We start from the raw sequence: 20,740 nt of genomic DNA, 5'->3' as shown, positions 1-20,740 counted from the left end.
GTTTTGATGTTAAGATGAGGCAACCGGCATATTTTTGTTTGCTTGCTTTTTGGATGAATTTTCTGTCTTTTTTTTTTTTTTTCCCTTGGAGGAGAAAAACTGACTTTTTCCAGCTTGAAATGCTGTATTTCAGGTTGCTTTAAAAAGGCAATGGATATGATGCCTGTGGCAGTGACTTTTGTGGGAAGAGGTGAATGCAATTATTATGTGATATCATTTAATAAGTAAATTTTAGAAATGGAAGAGATACTTGTATTCAAACAGAGCTACTCAGCTAGCATTTTAGAATTGTAAGGCTCTGCATCTCTGAAAGTCTTAGGAATGCATTTTAGAGTCCTTTTTCTAGTTCTTCAGAAACCTCCGATTCCCTTTTGCTTTAGAGAGGAAAAACAACGTTTACTCATTTAGCCTTCAGTACAGCAGCCTCGTGTGTTCAGTGCCGACTTGGTTTTGTACCTTTGTTATGCAAGGAAAATTATAAAAACTCCCTAAGCTGGGCTGTAATGCCAGAGCGTATGACGCGGGTTACTACTGCCAACTACAGCCACATCCAGGCCTCTGTGGTATTGCTGAATTATTCTTTCTTTTTTCTTTTCTTTTTTAAAGGCAATTTGCATAATGCTTTAGCGAAGCCTGTGGCTTATAAAAGTTACCAGCTCTGAAACACAGAAGTGAAAAACTTCAGCTGATGTGAGGTGTCCTGAGTGATGCAATTTGCATCAGCTGTCAGGCTGTGAGTGAGCAAAGGAATTCAGGGGCAGAGCAACATGCTCAGCTGGAGGTGACTCATATTGGGATGTTTATGGAGGGAAGGGTAAGAATGAACACGTGTCTCACAGTGGCTAAATCCTGACCACACAGCTGCTAAAATGGGATTGATTTTTTTTTTCTTTTTCCTTCTTGAGCATACACAGAAGTCTTGCAGGGGCAGAAGTGTCTAAGACATCTTCCAGTTTGGAATCACGCTCTTCCCTGTGACCACACTGGCCAATGATGTCATGGGAATTGGGTGGCCAATAGGTCACATTGAGAAATTGTTTGATGTTTCCTTTAGCAAAAGAACCTGTCATGGACATGCTGTAAAAGTAAAGGATCTAATTTGATAGGCATTAACCATTCCAGTCATAGAATAAAACCAGAAATTAGATAATAAACAACATGTTTCCACACCATGACATTTATCTGACTGGTACGTGAAAGGCAGTGTGTGCCTATGTGTCTGTAAACAAACAAGAAAGAACATTCGATTTGTGTTTCATAATGCTTTCAGTCCAGAATAATAAACAGTTGTCATACTAAAATACTTTTAATACATAAAAGTCATATTTTAATTTTTTTCGAAAGGAAGGAACATACGTTTGCATTTACAGCTGTATCTGTATCTGGGTTTTGATAATGAATTAAATGAGCCACGTGATTTTTTTTTTTTTTTTTTTTTTGCTTTGCATTACCTTTCAGAAAATGGTTCAAGTACTGTCTTTTTGCCACAACTTGTATTTTGTCCTTTCAGTCAGAATCCTATTAGCATTGGTGACGTTGTGACTGTGGGCCCGGCTCACATATTGACAGATATATTTGTACTTGATTGGGAAAGTTATTGACGATTTTTTTTCCACAAAGATATTTCTTGGGCCTTCTGTCACACCAGAGAAGCGGAAGGACAGCTACCTGACTGCCAATTGGTCTTTATGTATTTTTCTTGAGCTGTAACTTACTGATATTTTTTTAAAAAAAATAAATGCATTATTTTTAATTAGTTTCAGTAATTAGAGTGTATCATAACATCATTTTGTTTTTCCTTATTTTCTTTCATGAAATCCTAGTCCAAAGAAAGCCTTTGAGAGTTAAGCTCACTAAGAGGGGATGGGATTTTTATCTAAGGTATCCTAAACTGAATAGCTCACCTAGAGATGCAGCAAGCTCTTATTTTCAGTTTAAACAGCAGTGAACATCTCTCGAGCACGTTAGACCCAGATATTGCTATTCTCCAGGGTTGCTGGTTATATTCCGTATTAGACAATGCACGTAACACAGAGCGAATTACAAAATCTGTAGGCTGCCATGAGTGACGCTTATGTGCCACAAGAAAGAGAAAAGAGCATGACGCATGTGAAAAATTAACCTGGAAGAACAGAAAGAGGGAAAAAAAGGTAACTAAGAAGTAAGACATACCAGAGGTGGGGTTGTTCAGAAATTTCCTGAAAGGGAATTCTTTCTTGCAAAAAAGTGTTATCTGAATTTGTTTTCACTCCTTGAAGCTTTTTTCCATGAGCCAGTTATCTGTCTTTTTTGTTTGAAATCCACATTAAAACTATTTCCAATATATATACTTTTACAATTAATACCATAGTGTGAATCTGTGCTACTGTTTCTGGCAAGTCCAAGTACATAGATCAACTTCCACAATCAGAAAGTGGAGGAATGATTAAAGAGAACTGAGCTACTGAGTGCGCTGGACTTTGTGCTGCTCCTTGTTTCTTAAGAGCTGTTGATTTATAGGTTGTTCTAAGCCATGATGTGCTGGATGTGTCCTAGGAATAGCAATATTTTGGTAACTTGCCCAGTTTAATGACATCCATAGTTCTTTTTAAGAAGGTTCAGCTGAATTGTTTAAGTTAAAGAGCATGTTTTGTTGTAGGTTGGCATCCTGATAACTTAAGGTTTTTTTCTTGGAAAGGATTTAGTAGGTTTTGGGACAGCTGGTTAGTTTGTTGGTATATTGATGTCAGACAGATAGAAGTAAATAACAGAAGGGCCTATTTTCAATAAAGCTGAGGACAAAACTCCAAGTGTTTATCTGCTCATTAGCTCTACTGGAAAACATACCTGACAATTTCAGAGAAACCTGTTGAATTCCACAGTCAGCCTGGCAAAGAGCCCCTCCCACGGCAGCAAGAGCCTGTCTGACTATTTGACCCGGCAGAAGTAGGCTTACACTGAGTTTACGATGAAATTTTAAGACATGGCATCATCATGATTCTACAAAGCCTGTTTCTCTATCACAAGAGTTCGCTTCTCTGCTTGCCTGAAGGCAATGAGATGAATTAGTTATTGGTATTTTCCTATTTTCCCTTCAAAAAAATCAATAGAGCAGCATACTGAAAGCATGTTCAACAGGCTCAGCAGCCCTATTTTGCAAAGACTGTCTTCAGCTAAGATGCTTTTTTTTTTTTTTTTTTTTTTTTTTTTTTTTTTTTTTTTGTTGTTGTTGCTTTCTCATCTGTATTGGTTATGGCTTCTTTCCAAACATGAGAGCTCCAGGAGACCAGACCCTCCCAGCTACTCCCCCTTGCCTGAGGCTATCTGACTTCCCTTGCCTTTCCCTGACAATATTTTTCCTCAAAAATCATTTTCATATCAAAGTGTGGTCATGCAGGAAGCCCAGACGATCTTTTCTAAGGGCAGTTTCTGGTGGTTCGTGTGATATCCTGCCCATCCTCTCCCCTGCTTCATGGGTATGCAGGACTATGTAAATGACTCCTCAGACTTCTGGGCTTTGTGAGCATCAGGCCGCAGACAGCTGATCTTCCTATTCATTCAGAAAAATGAGACTTTGTACATGCTGCGTCCCTTTTATTCTTAATCCGCTGGGATGTAATTGGTTCTCTGTATGAAATACCTGAATATTTCTAAAACAAGCAAAAATATACTTTACACACCAGAAGGCTTTGCTAATGTGCTGTGTTTATGTAGATGCACGTCAGTGTGTAATGTGTAATATAAAAGCATTTGCCAGCTTTTGCTCCTGGAAATCTGAAGGCTGACAGAATTATGCCATAACTATAGGGTCTGAACAGTTTTGTTTATTTTCTCTCTTTTTAATATATTTTGTTAGGTTTCATATTATTCAGACATGCAGAACAAGCCAAGGAAAATGGCTGGAAGCTTGAATCACCAGTGAGGAGAAATGTTAGTTCTATTTATTCTGTAAAAACAGATAAAGAAAGCAGTACCTTAAAGATTACATTTTGTTAATGTCTTTATTTTTTTCACTGTTCTTCTGTTTCCATTCGGATTCCACAGGGGAATCTTTTCATTGATTTTTACTTGGAGTATCTTTCTGTACACAGCTTCCTGCACTGTGTTCACACGCAGACAACTCCCACTCCTCCTCCCAGATACCATTTCTTTATCCTTAACAACATAGTTCATAAAACTAATTTCTACTATTACATTTTCTCATGCTATTCACTGCAGTGATATAACATAATAATACTTTCTCAACAGAAATGTTTATGGCAAACTATATCATTGTTACCAAAACAATCACTCCGCTTTGATCTGTATGAGGAATTGACACATTTCCTGCAAACTTCATTTTCATTTCCCTTAGATATCACCAAAGTCAAATCAAATTACATCACCCCCAATTTATTACGGCATTTAACACCAATGTAGCAGCAACACCCGCTACTCACTTGTTTGAAACTGCTCTTTAGAAGACAGTCATGCATCTTTTTCCCTCCTCCTTTGAATAAAGCAGTAACCATAAAAGAAACAAGGATTCTAGTATAGGAGTATAATTTGAGCTCCTCACATGCTGCCTGAAGATTGCCTCCCCGGCCCATTAAAAGGAACTGGGGTCTTCCCAGCCACGTTGTTTGCCCTGGGTCACACCTGCATTTTCTGGAATATGCCATCTCCGGCGAGTAGGCAGGCTCGATTTGCATGGGGGAGTTTGATGTACTCTGCCTTAGCCATATGGTTTCTCAAGTCTAATATTTTTTCCCCACATTTTGATATCTTTGAAGTGTTTATCAGACAAACATACAAATTAAATTTTATCAGTCTTTCAAATGCCAAGACCTTTTGTGTTCTCTCTGCACATGTATACAGAGCAGAATTGCTACAGTGAGCAATGCTCGGAGACTAGCCAGAATATAGCTTTGATTAATACGTTGAATCCATTTCTAGATTAAATATATATGAAAACATTTAATAATAACCTTTTTCCTGAGTGAGATGATGTGGTTAGCATTTGATTCCCTTCTGTTTGGAGGCTGCTGGCTTGGTTTCAGAAGGTTAAGTTTTGAATGCTGCATTTCTCGAGAAACACGGATGTAGATGTTATTTTAGTTGATGAGCTGTAGGAGAATGTATTTGCAGCTTTACTGGAATGGTTACAGCAGCAACAGACATTATTATTCACATGGTCAGGTGGTGATGTGGTAAACATGACTATAAGTTACCATATAATAATCCTTTTTGTCAATGTATTTAGCTTGGAGATATTAAAGAGTCCCTGCAATAATAATATGTAGCATTTTACTGCAACTAATCTAACTTGCATGGCTTGTATCAGCACTACAGCTCATCTTGGCTTTCTTTCTAGACAAAATGCTTAGTAATATTACGGCTTGATGCTAAGGCAACCAAGAGAGGAAAGTTCATGTTCTGTATGCACAATATGTAGCTGGTTGAGGAAACTCATTGGCACAGGAAATCACAATGGATGAATTTAAACAAAACTTGGGTTATCTTATGACAACATCCTTCTAGTAAAAATAATAACATTTCATGTAGTATAATTTAAGCAGGGAAGCTGGAAGTGCAGTGGATTGCAGAGGCGAGTAAGTGCTGTCTCAATGCAGAGCCAAGGTGGAAAGACTTTCCTCCTCTGAATCGTGAACCAGGGGCCAGTTCTGGAGCTGGAATATTGGATGTGACAGGCCCTTATCAGTGTGACAGGGCAGCGAGGCCGTCACTTGGAATACACTATTGGAATACACGGCACGTCAGGCAGCTTCCTTTATTAGATGTACTAGCTAAGCAATGTTCTTATATCCTTTAATAAAGTATGCTGATTAATGTCACACAGGTAGGAATGTTTATGCGTAGCTGTACCTCCAGCTGTAACTCAGGTGACTCTGAGACGCCTAGCCCTGGCAGCACACAACCTTGACAATTTCTATTTCTCACCTTTGGAAATGTTAAAATATTAGACAAATCCAACTAACACAGTGAGCCCATGAATTTGAAATGAAGACTGGAACACTTGCAAGAGAGGAACCTTAACAATATTATTTCTTCACTGATAAGATCCCCAAATCCCTTGCAGTTGAAAAATTACAGAGGATTTTAAAGATTTTATGCTCCAGGTTATAAATTGACAGTGAGCCAGTCACAGTGAGAAGTTCTGTCTTACAGGGACACTGAACTACTATTACATCAAGCTTTCTGATTCTCTGTAACCTGAGTCTTGACAGATGACTGTAAAGAGAAGCCAGAAATGTCACTTGTTCCACCCTCCCCATCATGGTTTAGTTATTTACTTAAATGCTCCCTACACCATCCTCCCAGCAAGACAGAATAAAAAAAATAGAAAAGAAGTCTGTCTCGAAAACACACTAAACTCCTCCCGAGAAACTGCTTTACTGAAGCACAAGGGAGAAAAACCATCTGGTTGCTTCACTGATGGGGAAAGCACAGGAAGACTTGAGCCTGACTGTTGCCCTGGATCTTCTGCAGCTATTTACTCCAGCCCAACCAAATGCCAGAGTACTAACTCAACCTCATTTTGTACCCACCTGGCATTGAATGCAGGTGCTGGAAAGATTTCTTAGGCTGCTTCTTCTGTGATACATCCCCTCTGCAGTCTCTCCCTTAGAAACCTTGCTGTCAAAACCACAGCCTAGCCCTGATTGCTCTTAAAAGCAGTCTGCTGCTTAAAATATATATATTAAAAAAAAAAACAAACACACACACACACACACACAAAAACCCTGCAAACCCAACCTGTAGTAACAGCACAGTTATGTTTCCACATTTCTTACAGGTCAGCAAATCCAGGATATAGAGTTGATATTCTGCATATGAAGCTACATGTTTTAATTCTGTCATTGATTTACTGCATGACTGTGCAAATTGGAAGTCCTTCTGCAGTATGATTTCTCTACCAAAGATGGCTTGAGCAAACATGTTTTACATTGCAGTGGGGGTGGGCTAAGAGCATACCCAGTCTGGCTAATGAGAGGTGCCTTGACTGTGTTTGGTTGTATCCCTCCGTGACACACTTGGGTCACCTCAAATGCTCCCAGTGAAAGCTCGGTGCCTCAGCCTGAGATCCAAAGCCACTGGCGTCCTGAGCTGGAGCTCTCTTGAGCCAGACACGAGAGGATGGCTGAAAGAAGAGTTGTGTGTGGTGTGTTTGAAAAACCAAAATCTTGAACTATCTCCTGAAGGAAATGTTTCTCAGAGAACCAAAGAGGAGCTGTGCACCCTCTTCTTATAAAACATCCTGGCAGTGATCTGCAGTCTCTTTTTTCATGTGAGTGCTGAAAATACTTGTCCAGGAAAGGTATTTTCATTTCAGAATTGAAGCATCCTAAATCTTTTTATTATTATTATTATTATTATTTATTTCCAGTCTAAGCCTCCTTGCGGCTAGTTGTAATACTAACTACTATGTTGGCTGAGGGAAGGTGGTAAGAGCTCTGCACCAGCTTGAACAAGAGTTCCTTGGGGTAGGAGCGGAGTCCAAGCTGTGAGCCTCGAGAGAAGAGGCAGTCCTGCTGCTGTTGCAGTAGCGCCCAGAGCTGGGCAGACAAGCGGAGACTCCAGGCAATGCAATTATAGCTCAGGCTGCGCTGTCGAGCTTTCAGCCAGCCTAACCCTCAGCTGCCACCAAGAAAGGCTGTCCCATTAAAAGCTCCTGGTTTTATCTGCCCATTAACTCCTGTGCATTTTTGCTGTCCCTTTTTGCATTAATAGGCAACATCCAGTGCGAAAGCGGATAAAGTTTCTAGCAGTGTGTACTTACTGTAACTAAATTAAACTTTCACGTATGTCTTCTTACCAGTTCCTTCATTTTAAGTCCCAATAGGTTTAATAGCAAAACAGGGTTCTTAGAAGAATTTTTGCAGGTACATAGACTTTTAAAGATCTTTTCAGGCCCTTTCTTCCCTGAAGTCACCATCCCCCAACCAGATTAAATGGGCCCATCAACTACAGACCCTAAGCAACAGCTCAGGTGGAAGGAAACTAGTCATTACACTGAAATGAAAGCAGCTGTGCTGATTTAGACCAGCTGGGAACCTAGTGAGGTGCATAGAGATGGTTTCTTTAATTTAGGCAGTATTTGGAAGAGAGAAAAAACATTTTTCCCTGGAGACAACCTAGAAACTCGCACTAGGATTGTTTCTTGCTGTATGCGCATCTCAACGGCAGTGTCTAAAGCATAGCAAGATCTTCAAGCAAGGTCTCGGGTGTGTTGAGTCAACATATCAGAACTCATGGGTATGTTCAAGAAAGTATAACTTAATGATGCAAAGCTGCCAAGTTTTGCATTTATGAAAAAGGGGAATGCTAATTTAATGAATGCATGCTTCTTGTATAGCTAGTTTCCTCCATGGCTTTTTATTGATATTAGTTACACTCTAACTGCCTTCTTAAGTTTAAGCTTATTATTGTAAGTGTGTCAGAATACTTTTATTCATAAATGTTTTGCATTTACCTATTTTGTATGTATATAGAAAACAAATTTAGACCATCCCTGAGGAAAATGAAAGCATTGTTTTATGTAAAATATTCTTTTTCCCCATGAATTACTACCTGGATGCAACAGCTTAGCTGACTCATGGTTTCAGTGTTTTCGCAAGTGATTCCAGCACAGTCCATGACTGTTAGTGTTTTCCAGACCTTAATCAAACTCAGTTAAAAAATATTTTCCACTAAAGAAAAAGAGAAAACATGTGGATCAACCACATGAAATCTATAGATATCTTCTGCAGGGCAATGCTTTTGGTGTGGCTCATGGGCTGCGGTTGAGATGTGAGGTTAGGTATGTGGCAGCAGGATGAAGGAGCTACAAGCTGAGAGCTAAATGCCTAGCAGACAATTTTTCTCAAAAAGGGATTTTTTCACTGTGAAGTGTCTGTGCTATTCTTGGGTTCAACACTTCTGTCTCTGGCTACTGGATGTCCCAGAGGAAAGAGCAGCTATTTTGGGTAAGGATTTTTTACCTAGCTATCCATCAAATAAGCTAAGGCCTATTAGAGGTAAGATAGATGCTAGCCTATAAGCTTTACGTTTTGCCAGGTCTGTAGTTGATCACCAGAATCAGGAAGCTAAAGTTGGGAGTAATAGGCAAAATACTTATTAGACCTTTCACTGTCTGTATTTTCTTTTCCTCCTTTCCTTCAGCTTTTTCTGAAGTATTTTTTTCTTGGGCATACAAAAGATAGTTACTTATGGATAATTCATGAGCCAGAGACTGAATATTTGTATTAAAGGTTTAAGATTTTGCTAAACAACTTAATGAACTGAACAAATAATATATAGGTATTTTTTTCCTCTATATGTCAATCATTCTCAAACCATGTGAACATCTTCTTACTTTTTTCACATATTAATGATATCTCATTATTCCATTAATGGTCTGCAGCAGGATAATCTGTATTTATTTTCCATTAGCATTCATAAATCTTGGCATGCCTCGACAGATACTAGAATGTTAAGCTTCACCTTCCCTTGGAAACGTGGAGAAACTGAAGCTTCCTATAGAAATTTTCTCTGTATGCATATATAAATGTTAAGTTCTAACTTGTATCTGCTTCCTGTTCCAGTAGATTTTATTCTTTTTAATTTCCCAGTTACTAAAGTGATTTGAGAGTTAGTGGGAAAAACTGTTGTTAGATACCAGGACAGCTGCCTCCAGGACAGAATTTTTCAAGTAGCATGAAGAGATGTACCTCCATTGATCACTGGAACTCTATTTATACCACTTATGGGTCTGCATACGCAGTTTCAGTGAAGCTGCGGATGTCCTGCAGGTCCTTGGAATCTACTGAAGTAGGTTGTTTTATTAGAAGTATTAGTAGAATACTTCTATTAGGAAAAAAATTAGAATTAATTTTGATTTAGAGAGGCAGTTGAAAACAGGGCACTTCTTCTTTCCTTTTTTTTCCCCCCTCCCTGTATTTGCTGCTGAAGAACAGTGTGGCCCACCAAATTTTGCAAATCTATCTTTTGCAATGGTGTAATGTTTTCCCCTGTGATCTCCTGCACAAGTACATTCCAGATTCAGTGCAAGATTTGACAAGATCAAAAAGCTGCTGGAATAGGCATGTGGATTTAAGTCAGTGTCATCCACCTGAAAGTATTTTCTAAGCTGTGATAGAATGTGTATTCAGAAGCACTTGTGCTAACACATCTAGCACGAGAAGGTGGAGATGTTGAATGTATCAACCTGGTTCAACCTGGCAATCCTAATAAGATGCCTAAAGATCGTCATGCGAGGAAATCTGAGCCAGGCGGTGACCTAATCTGCTCTGTTGTCATCTAAGCAGAAAAACTTGTTGTTCTAAGAGGCTATGGCTTTTCCAGGACTTAAAAATAATAATGAAATGTGACATTTGATAGATGATTCCCCTGCATATGGTTCCTGATTTCTCCCTTCTTCACCCCCCCCCCTCCCCGCCAAGGCATTTCTTGTTGTTATTTGCAGTCTTAGTTGTTTTTCCTCCCCTTAATGTTAAATCTCCCTGTTTTATGTAATACCAATTAAAACCTGTGCAATGATTTTTCAACTTAGGCAAGAGAAGATTTAGTCCAGAGCCCAAGTTTCTTCTCTTGGGTGTTGCTTTGCTCAGGGAAGGGTCCTGCAATTCAGTTCACAAAAGAGTCCTGGGTGCCTGAGGGAGGAACTGAAGCCAATGTCTAATGTGTTGGCTAGTCCAAAGCAGTAGTAGTGCTGTTGTCTCCACTGACAACGACTTGTTTTCAGGATTAAGTTGAAATTGCTGCTTTTGCCATGGAGAGCCCTATGTGGGCTGCAATTGCACTAGCAGAAATCCCTCCTTGTGCTGTATTGCAATGCTTGCAATAAATGGAGGCTCTTGCATTGGTTCACTGTTGCTTTTGTCCAAAGCAGAGAAAATGCACTATTCTGCATTAAGAAGCTTCAGCTGTTAGGCAGCTTTTCATCTTGATTTGTAATAGTTCAGCCTGGGTGGCATTCCTGTTTGTGCAGTGTCCAGTGGAGACAGGTCTTTGAGGGAAAACTAATGTAGGTGGTAAAGATGACTGCTATGCTCTGTAGGTGAATTAAATTACTGACTTTCAGCAAGAACTCAAACTTCTGAGTGAGAGATTCTTCAGTAAATAATTCATATTTGTATATAACCTATTTTTAGACTCTAATCTTTCAGCTTTTTTCAATTCCTTTAAAGTATTTCCAGATTAACCTTCCTTCTCCCTCTGTTCCCCACCCCCTGTGTTGTGTATCATGCTTGCTGCAAGCTAACCAGATAGTCATTTACTTTGTCTCAGCTAATTTGAGATTACCATATTGTGCATTTGCCATGAGTTTCTGAGATGCCTTGGAAAAGCACACATCCTATTTCTTCTGTACATTTATCACATGAGGCCTCATGTGCAGTCATTGAATTTGACAAAAGAATTACAGTGATTTCCGTTGGCTTTGTATTATTCCTATGATATTTTTGACAGCGTGTTGAAGAGAATAGGCTTAACAGGTTTTAAGGTCTTCTGGTCCATTAGGATTGTAACACAGACCATAGAATATTCTCAGTCTAACCCATCCAGCCTATTATACAGTGATAGAATAACCTCTTCAAACCCCCATTAAATTTATGAATGTAGTATAACATTTTGTTAGCTTTCTTTTGAACTTCCATAAAGAAACTTTTATGGAATTTTACCTACTGCTAGTCCTGCTTCTCACCATTTGGGCACTTGATGACATGAGTTGTCACCTCCCTTCCCTGCTTCTGCTTATGTATCTCTCTAAAGAATGGTTTGAAGCCTTGGAGAAATGCATTCAAAGTATGATTCTATCCTAATAGGAAAATAGTTGTGGAGAGAGGGATGGAAAAAACACAAAGACATAACAGACATGGAGAAGAACGTGCTCATGCATATTTGCCATTAATCTTTGTTCTGAAGGGCTAGGCAGGTTGTTGGTTTGAGAAAGAATTATTGTGATTCTGACTTTCTGGCTTTCTGTGAAGCTTTTTAGAGTTCAAGCCATTCTAAGAATGAAATCTGATTTTAATGTAAACTTAATTTTTTACTGTAATCTAGGGTGCTTTGACCTTAAGCCTAGAGTGGCCTTTGGGCCAATTACCTGGTGACTGTAATAAAGAAGCCGCTATAATGTCAAATGGTTCTTATACAAAATTCCCTTTGATCTTGAGTGTAGTCTTTGTGTGCAAAAGCTACCCATCAGTGGGCTGTTTAAAAACTGCTGTAGTGTTTACAAAGCTTCTGTCTGGTAAAAATACCCATCGGTCCTATAGAATATAAAGAGTCAATGTGATGGATAATTCATTCTTTCACTAGGGCTTGAGCCAAAGCAGGTCTGAACTTTCTGTAAAAGACCATCAGGGTTGGATCAAGGCAAGCTAATGTATTGTTTTCTGGTGTCTCTCAGATTTCTGGTGATGTTGGTTCCAATCTGAAAGTAATTTATGCGCAAGGAAGCGAGTACTTCTTACCCTGCATGATTATATTCTATCAGAAAATAGTAGGGGGTGTGTTTTTGTATGACCTTGACTTGTACTACAGTTGTGTCTAACCTCCGATTAAAAGGAGAATAAATTTGGTTTGATGGTGACTACTTTTGAAGAGCTACCTCTCAACCATGAGGTGTAGATGATGTGTCAGTGGGGCTCAATGGAAATTTTGACAGAATGGAAACAAAAGTTACTGTGGGAAGTGGCAGCTCTGCTAGAATTTACAATGCAAATCTAGCAGTCTAACTCATAATCTGTTCTGCATGTCTAGTTTTTTGCCAGTTTAGGTTCCTTCATCAGCCTGCTTGTTTGTAGGCCTGTTGCTGGGGCATCAGGAACATGCCAGAAAAGAAGCTTTTTTTTTTTTTTTTTTTTTTTTTTTTTTTTTTTTTTTTTTAATGTCCTACCATAAAAAGTTGCAAAACTTTGTTTATACTGAGTGGGATTATAAAGTATTTCTAAGTGCTGATTTCTGTGCTTTAAAAATGGTAGAATTGCCAAACACGGCCAGAGCTACAAGTGAGCATCCTCTGCATCTAAGAATGGTTCCAGTGAGATATGTCGAATGATATACGCACAATGGAGTTCTCTCAAACTGGCTTGCTGGCTGTTTAGTGACAACACAGTAATAAATACGTATTCACCATGGAAACTAAGAAAAATGCTTTCCTGAAAAGTTGATGTTCTGTCACTACACAACACAAGCATCAGTCAGGCCATTATTTGCAGTAACTTCTAAAGCATCTAATGTTAGCCTCCCTCTCTCTGCAGAATTCATAAGGCAGATAGACTTCCTTGCAATCCCTTTATATGAAAGTCTACTAGAAAATACACAAGAAAATACCTGCCACTCAGTTTTCTTCATGCAACATTTGAATAACTCTTCTTGACTACAATGGAAAACTAGCTTAAGTTTATCATACATTTGAAATGCTTTCACTGCATATCTTTGCAGCATTCATTTCTCTGTATCAACAGTCCTACCATAAGTTTTAGCAGGCCCATTCTACCTTTCTTTGGCTCTGTTTTAAATGATGATGTTGCATTTACTGAGAGATGGTTTCTATCCATCAGTCCATCAGTTTGCAGGATGTCCCATGCAAGCTGTTTTTTCCTTTTTTAAGAAAAAAAGAAAAACTTCAGACTATAGAGCACTGTGGGATAATTCTACCTTTACCTCCTGAGTAAGGAAGACAACCTAATTAATGACTTCCCTCAAACTAGACATGTGCAGAATAGTAATTTGGGTACTGGCAAACCAGGGATTTATTGTCAATTCAGAAGACTGTGAGTGCCAACTCTGCAGTTCTCTACATCTCAACTTACAACTGGGATCAATACTACACTTGCAACTTCTCCTTGTATATTTTATTTATGGAGCACATATTTTGAAACTTATTTGCTGTTGTTTTTAAAGAGTTACTGCCACTACCTCCCTTGATTTAGGCTAGCCAGATTTTATTTTGTTTTCTTTTGAAAGTGGGACAACAACTGCTAGTGATAATGGTGTGTGTCTGAGTATATGTGCTCCTTTCCTTGTGTGTAGTTAGAGGTAATGGTATGTGTAAATCTGTCTGTTTGAATTTCAGTTAAATTAAAGCCTCTTTCTACCTCCTCTGGCAATGCCATTGTCATGAACATCTATATCATGACCACCAGAATGGAATGGAGTGGTTTTGTGTGTGTAAGAATTATGCCTTTGCATATGTCTGGGAAAACGCCGGTGGGCTTTGTATGTGTAGCTGCAATCAAATGAATTAAAACCAAGGTCACAGATCTGAATATCCCTTTCCTTTGGTGTTCAGACCAGCATCTCCATTCAAATGCTCCAGCTCAGCCCTTTCTGTGATGTGCTGACACTTACAGGTTATTCCCGCTGTTATATTTATGATATATGCATGCATTAAATACTCATTAAAAATGGAAAACACAACTTTCAAATCCTGTGTGTGTAAATATATGCATACATATATCTAACACACAAACACATGCACACACACACAATATGCATATAAAAGATTTGCTGAGCTGATTCAACGAGAAATGTTTTGGGTAGGTTCTGGAGGTCTCCAGATTCATAATGCGTTCTTCAGTTAGAGGTACAATATCACAGTAAAGAGATAACGTAGTTGCTTTAATGGGGAAATGGATGAGATAATGCGTTATTTTTAATGTCTGGCATAAAAATCCTTGGTTAACTATGTGTAGACAAGTAGACAGGGAATTTTAATTTAGAAGCTAAGTGACATAAACTGTACTGTCAAATAGCAAAATAACACTTGGAATAAAAGGGGAAAACATTTTAAATCGTGTTTGTCTCAACAGAAGCTCACTAGTGTTACCTAGCTCTGTGTTGCCAGCAGTGTCACTGGTGCGACTAGCCTGTGAGTAGGGACCAAGCTGGGATCGTCCCGTGCCTCCCTGTTTACCCTCACGTGGACTCTTCCCTGTTTGGCAGGCAGCGGGCACTTTGGATACCATCTCCAATAGCTGTCACACCCCAAACAGCCTGAACTCCGTCATTCCCTCAGTCTGTCCAGCTGCCTTCGCTGATGGTTTGTCAATATAAGATGATGATTAACTTGCGTACCATACGATTAGCAAAAAGATTAGAAAACTCTAATCGCTTGCTCTTTGCTTGTCTGCAGTCTTTCAAAAATTCCCAGGGGACTATTCCAGTGGGAGCAGGAATCCACCCACGAAACTGGCTTCATACCTACTGCCGAACAGACACAAAAGAGAACCGACATAGGGTGGATTTTGAGCAGTAAGAAATGAGAGTACTCTGTTAAACACTCCGTTATTAGTCCCCTTTACCCTTGTGTCATAATGATTTGGAAAAGCTGGAAACATTTAACTTTTTCAGCTTATTTTTTATACTATTTTTGCAGAAGTATTTCTTGGATTTTAAGTTGCATTACCATAGCCCAAATGTGCGGGGGTTTGTATTGCTTTTTGTCCTCTGTAAAATACCTGTGGATTGTTTTTTGTTTTGGGCCAGTAATAAGAGCTGAACAAAATGGAAATTGGATGCAGTTATATTTTTCATTCTTTAGAGTTAATGCATTCACATTTTCTGAATTCTATGCTTTACTGGTGACAACTGTTTGGACTAATTGCAGTATCCCTAGATCTGCAGGCTTTAAGAAGAACAGCTAGAAAACTTTAAAGAAATCCCCTTATTTTGCCATCAGACAAAATAACTTTTTTTGGTAGGAATTTTTTTTACTTTCTGTTCTATAAACCATGGAGTATCAGTTTAACTGTTGCCTAAAAGGTAATATGATGGAAGCCTGGCTATAGATTTGATATATTGCAGAAAGACTGTGTTCATGAATTGTGAATAGGAGCAACAATTTTTCAAATATATATTGTCAAAGCCATTTTCTCTCCAATAACATTGCACATAAAATGTTACAAGTGTAATGGCTATTTTACTTGCAGTTAAAAAGTGCATACAATTGTAATATATCAGCTGTTGTTAAAATGACATCTGGAAATATATGAAGGTTTTTTTCTTATCCTGTTTCAGACTTCTTTACTACCCATTTCCCGTTAAATGTACTAGTATTAAAGAATTACTGAAGAGAGCATAGCACCTACATATATATATAAATACATATTTTTGTTCTTGGCAGATTTTAGTATCCATATTTAAGACATGTTACTATCTGTTGAATGACACAGTCGTTTCTCTATAGTTCACGTAATGGAACTGCCTGTATGATTTTGTTTATATCTGTCAAATACTGAGTGTCTTAACAGGCCTATGGTCATTCTGAATAGCTGCTTGTTCCCAAATCTTTTGGAGCTAAATGACTGATACCGGTTGCTGATCCAAAGATCACAGAACTGCAGGGATGATCTTAATTCAACTCATCCGGTAAAGTCAGTTGCAGTAAAATTAATTCTTCAACTGCACTTCAAAGATATTCTAATACAGGTTGTTAAAAGCTCTAAAGATCTGACAAAGAAATTCACTGTGACTTTATACAGAAGGATTTCTCTTTTATAAGCAAATAGCATGCAATCCTTGATCTGCTGAGGACAGATGCAAAGCTCTCCTTTTGGTGAAGCCAGTATTTCATGCACAGGATGGGATTTTTTGAGAAGTGCTCATCATAGATATCTGAAGTCTTTGATATGAACACCAGTGTTAGAGCACAAACTTCTGTTAGAGGGATTTGAAAATCCCTCTTAATATGCTATGCATATGGCACATAAAGCATCATGTTCCTTCTGCCCATCCTCAAATAAGTCATTGCTTCAACTTAATGCCTTATTTTTACAGGTTTCCCTTTGATTTTACATAGGAGCCTGTTTGCAGAATCCAACCTGACTTTCTGAAAGGATCTGCGTTAAATATCTCTGCTTTGGACAGCAACCTTAAGGTTTATTTGTTCTTTTTTTTTTCCCTTCTTCTTTTCCGTTGTATTTTTTTTTTTTTTTCCGCCTCCATGGACTGGTTTTCCTCAAAATAGTTTAATAGTATCAGTCATTGCTATTATAGTCATGCTGAAAGTGTGGAAAAACTGAGTGTAGCTTTGATCATAGACTTGTGGTCTCTTTCTCTTCAGTAGACTCTAGGCTACTTCTGATGAAATCGTGTGCACTTAGGTCAGTGGGAGAAGTTGCTGTTGTTTTTGTGCAACAGTATTTTAATGATACCACTTAAGAGTCAAGTTTTATGAAAGACTAACCACGAATGTTGTTTGCTGCCTCTGAAGATGTCTGCCAGGGGCGCACCTCTTCAGAGGAGATCAGCAGTTAACCTTGAGGACTATGTTTATTTAGACTGTGGACGGCAATCCAATCGCGATAGAAATAAATGTGTGCCGATGCCGACCAGCGTGCCGTGTTCATACATGACCACTCAGTTTGGCCATGGCAATGGGAGGAAAGAGCAGCAGCAAATGGCTTGGCTAGGGAGTCTCAGTGCAGGGATTAAAACACGTGCAATGTGCTAGCTCAGGCTGTGCACGCCTCTGGCAAGGAAAGGAATATATTGCCTTGTGCTGGGGATAGTTTCTGGCTCAGAGGGAAAATCCAGACAGCGATAAGCACTCTGAATAGCTGTTTTTATGTTACTTATACAAAGATGAGGCCTCTGGATTTTTTTTCTAGTCATTGTACTGAAGAAGGAGTTAATGACACTTGTTTGTGAGAAACGGAGAGGCAATGGGTAATTTGTAGAGGTGACAGTATAGGTAATGCAAATGAAGCAATGCAGAAGGGAGAGCAAGGGAGAAGCATACCTCAAATCCCTAAGTGGCAGAGGGCCGAGGAAAGGGATTCTAGCTGGACGTGGCAGGATGGGCGCTGCCTCTCTAATCCTAGGTAGTGGTCTCTCCCTTACCTTCCTCCAGCAGCCTATATGCTCTCCTCCAGCTATCCCCAGAAATGCCCTGCCTGCTTATAGGAGCAATGTTTTCCAGGATTTAGTAATAAAGTGTAAGGAAGTATACACCTTTAATCGCATGCCCTAGCGCAGCTGAAGATAAACGTCAGCAGTTCAAAGGTTCCTAGGAAAGGCTTGGTGATGGTGCTGACAGTGATGGATGTGTCCTATGTCACACCAACCAGGTAGCAGTAGAGACACAAAGTTGTGATTTTGCAAGGTATCCTAAGACGAGATACAAGAGTTGTGAATAGGGGCAGTAGAGAAAGAATCATTTAGTTTTCTCCTGTTTAAAAGAAGTTTGGCAACTCGTTCAGTTCACTGTGAAAACATATTAATGTCTATTAAGAGGCAGGTTTGTTGGCTGGTTGGTTGAAAATAGTAAAATCCTTACTCTTGTGGTTGTAAGGAAAACTGAAAAACTGGATGCTGCTAAAACTGAGGTGATCCTGACAGTCCAACAGTGCTGAATGGCATGTGTTTTGGTGAGAATATCGGTATCTGGTAATATTCAACTTCTGCCGGTTTTAACTTTCTTCATTCTTTACTCCACATTCTGAGTCATCTTTGTAGTTACCTGAATTTTAAGAAACCAGGAGAAATTGCAATTCTCTATAGTTTTACTGTGAATAAGACTTCATTTTAGTGTTTACTCCTTTCCTTAGTTGTCATCTTCTCTAAACAAGGAGTTTTTTAAGTCTCACAGCATTGACCAGTCCCACTCACCTGAAGAAAAAGTTCAGGTCCTCGTGGGATCCTGTGAACCATGTGCTGTCTGAAGTCAAGCGTTTGAGAATGTATCGTGCTTAGTCTTTCATGTTGATGCCTTGCACAGCCACAGCTCACCTTTTAAAAGACAAGCTGTTCTCTCTTGCTCTAATCCTTTCTCCCAGTGCAAGCTCAGACCAGGTGCTCATTTTTTGCTCATGATAACTGTCATTTATTTAATCCAGATCAGTAAAAGATGAAACCTACAGGTAAAAAAAATGAATTTCAGCATCCTTCTTAATGTTGTGCTCATGGACATCAATTTATTCTAGCACAGTGACAGAAGGCTCTGGGCAGTGGTGGTGGGGGGGAAATTGTGATAATTCAATCCTCCATTTTCAGTGCAGGAAAGACATTTTAATTTTACAAGACCTTGCTGACTTCATAAAAAGAAGGAAAATGTTTGATTAGGTAAGGGCCATAAAATTATGCTACCTATCACCAGGTGGCAAAACACAGATGAGTGGGACATTTCCACAGGGAATCCTTCCAGCAGTAGCAAGTATTGCCAGCAAAAATAGCCACAACAAATTTGGAAGTAGAATCCGGTCAAAAAAGGAGTAAACACATACTTATGATTGAGCACACATCCTCAGGGAAGACCTAGTTGGGAAAGCACACAAATTACAGATAAATGCTAGAAGAGGTTGTACGGCATTAAAGGAAATTGTGATGCGGAGCTAGTAGAAAAGAAGATATCATATTTGTACACTGTTATATTTAGCAATATTGATGCTCTTGTTTTACATGTTTCATAGATACTGCATGGGAAAATAATATGCAGCGTGATAACTACTGGCTTCTGCAGGTATCTTGGGCTTCCAACCATCTTACGTTGCATTTTGCTCAACTGTGGACTGTGACCAGACTATTTGTGCAAGGACTGTGCAAGGGGGGCAGGTCTGCAGAAGATGTAGCATGCAATTACACACCCAGCCCATACAGCTGCTTCATTAGGAAGAAATAGTAGAGACTGGCTGAATTCTTTTGCCTGTTGTAGATCATTGTGTCCAACCCCATCTCTCTGAACACAAACTTTTTTTCAGTTCTAAACCCAAACTATCTTCTCTTTGCTCTCTTTCTTTAAGATTTGCTGAGGCCTGAAACAAAACCTCCTCTTGTTCCCCTCCAACACCAATGACTAGAATTTAGTATACATATAAGAAAGAGGAGATCCGCATGTGTTCCTGGTGGTCTTCTGGTCTTCACCTCTTCCCTCAGCCTGTGCCTTGATACTAATTCTTCTCTTGCCCTAATGACTGGTTGCTGCATGGAAGCACTCAAACATTTATTTTGCTATCTCCTTTCTCCTGTATCCTTTCTAACATTAAGAATTCTTTTCTAAGATGCCCTTGAAGTTCCTTTCCTTTATCGCCCTTGAGCAACTAATATTTGCCTTGTATTTGATCGCAAGAGACTCAAATTGATAGAATTGTTCCGGTAGGAAGTGCTGCAGTTGTCTGTCTTTTTGGCACAGTGTGGTACACACAAGCTAAAACAGAAGCTTTCTATCAGTCTAGTAAGTTGAGATTAATTTTGATTTTTCTCCTCTTCACTTATTCCTTTTTTTTTTTTTTTTTTTTTTTTGACATCAGTAACTACAATGGAGCAAACACATTTCAAGATAAATTGATAAACTGTTCAGTGAAGTTCTCAGAACTCGGAAGTTCTTGCTTGGTAGGAAGTCCATGGGCTCTGGGAACAAGTTGCTGGGAGCTGAGTGAGAGCATCTGAATATGCCTGAAAGCACTGCTGATGTGAAAAAGAGGGCTCAGATGGTTTCACCAAGGAGTAGACTTGTGATCTGAAACAGAGGAAGCGTTTTTGTTCATATCTGCCTTATGAAACAGAGTAGTATAGAGGGATACAAATATGTTGTTGAAAGGTGAAATAGAGCATGTTCTTTTAATTTGAATGTTTCTCTGTTGTTAGTATTTTAATATCTTATCGCAGCCTTTCACTCCGGAAAAGTAGAACTTTTTGTGCCTGACAATGCAATTCAGACTGTCAAAAAAAAAAAAAAAAAAAAAAAAAAAATCTAGGAATTATCAGAAAGAACAGAAAGAAATTTCTGTTCTTAATAATTAAAAAAGGCATTTGC

General features: G+C 38.9%; 1 long non-coding RNA gene across 1 annotated transcript in view; it reads left to right on the top strand.

The window, feature by feature from the left end:
• The window catches only part of LOC134146135 (uncharacterized), a 73,983-nt gene that overhangs the window by 3,302 nt on the left and 49,941 nt on the right, over nt 1-20,740 (top strand). The window lies entirely within an intron of this gene.

Source organism: Rhea pennata, chromosome 13 (genome assembly GCF_028389875.1).
Source record: "Rhea pennata isolate bPtePen1 chromosome 13, bPtePen1.pri, whole genome shotgun sequence".
In the NCBI taxonomy this organism is placed as follows: domain Eukaryota; kingdom Metazoa; phylum Chordata; class Aves; order Rheiformes; family Rheidae; genus Rhea; species Rhea pennata.
The sequence above is the reverse complement of the archived record's forward strand: the minus strand, read 5'-3'. Positions and strand labels throughout refer to the sequence as shown.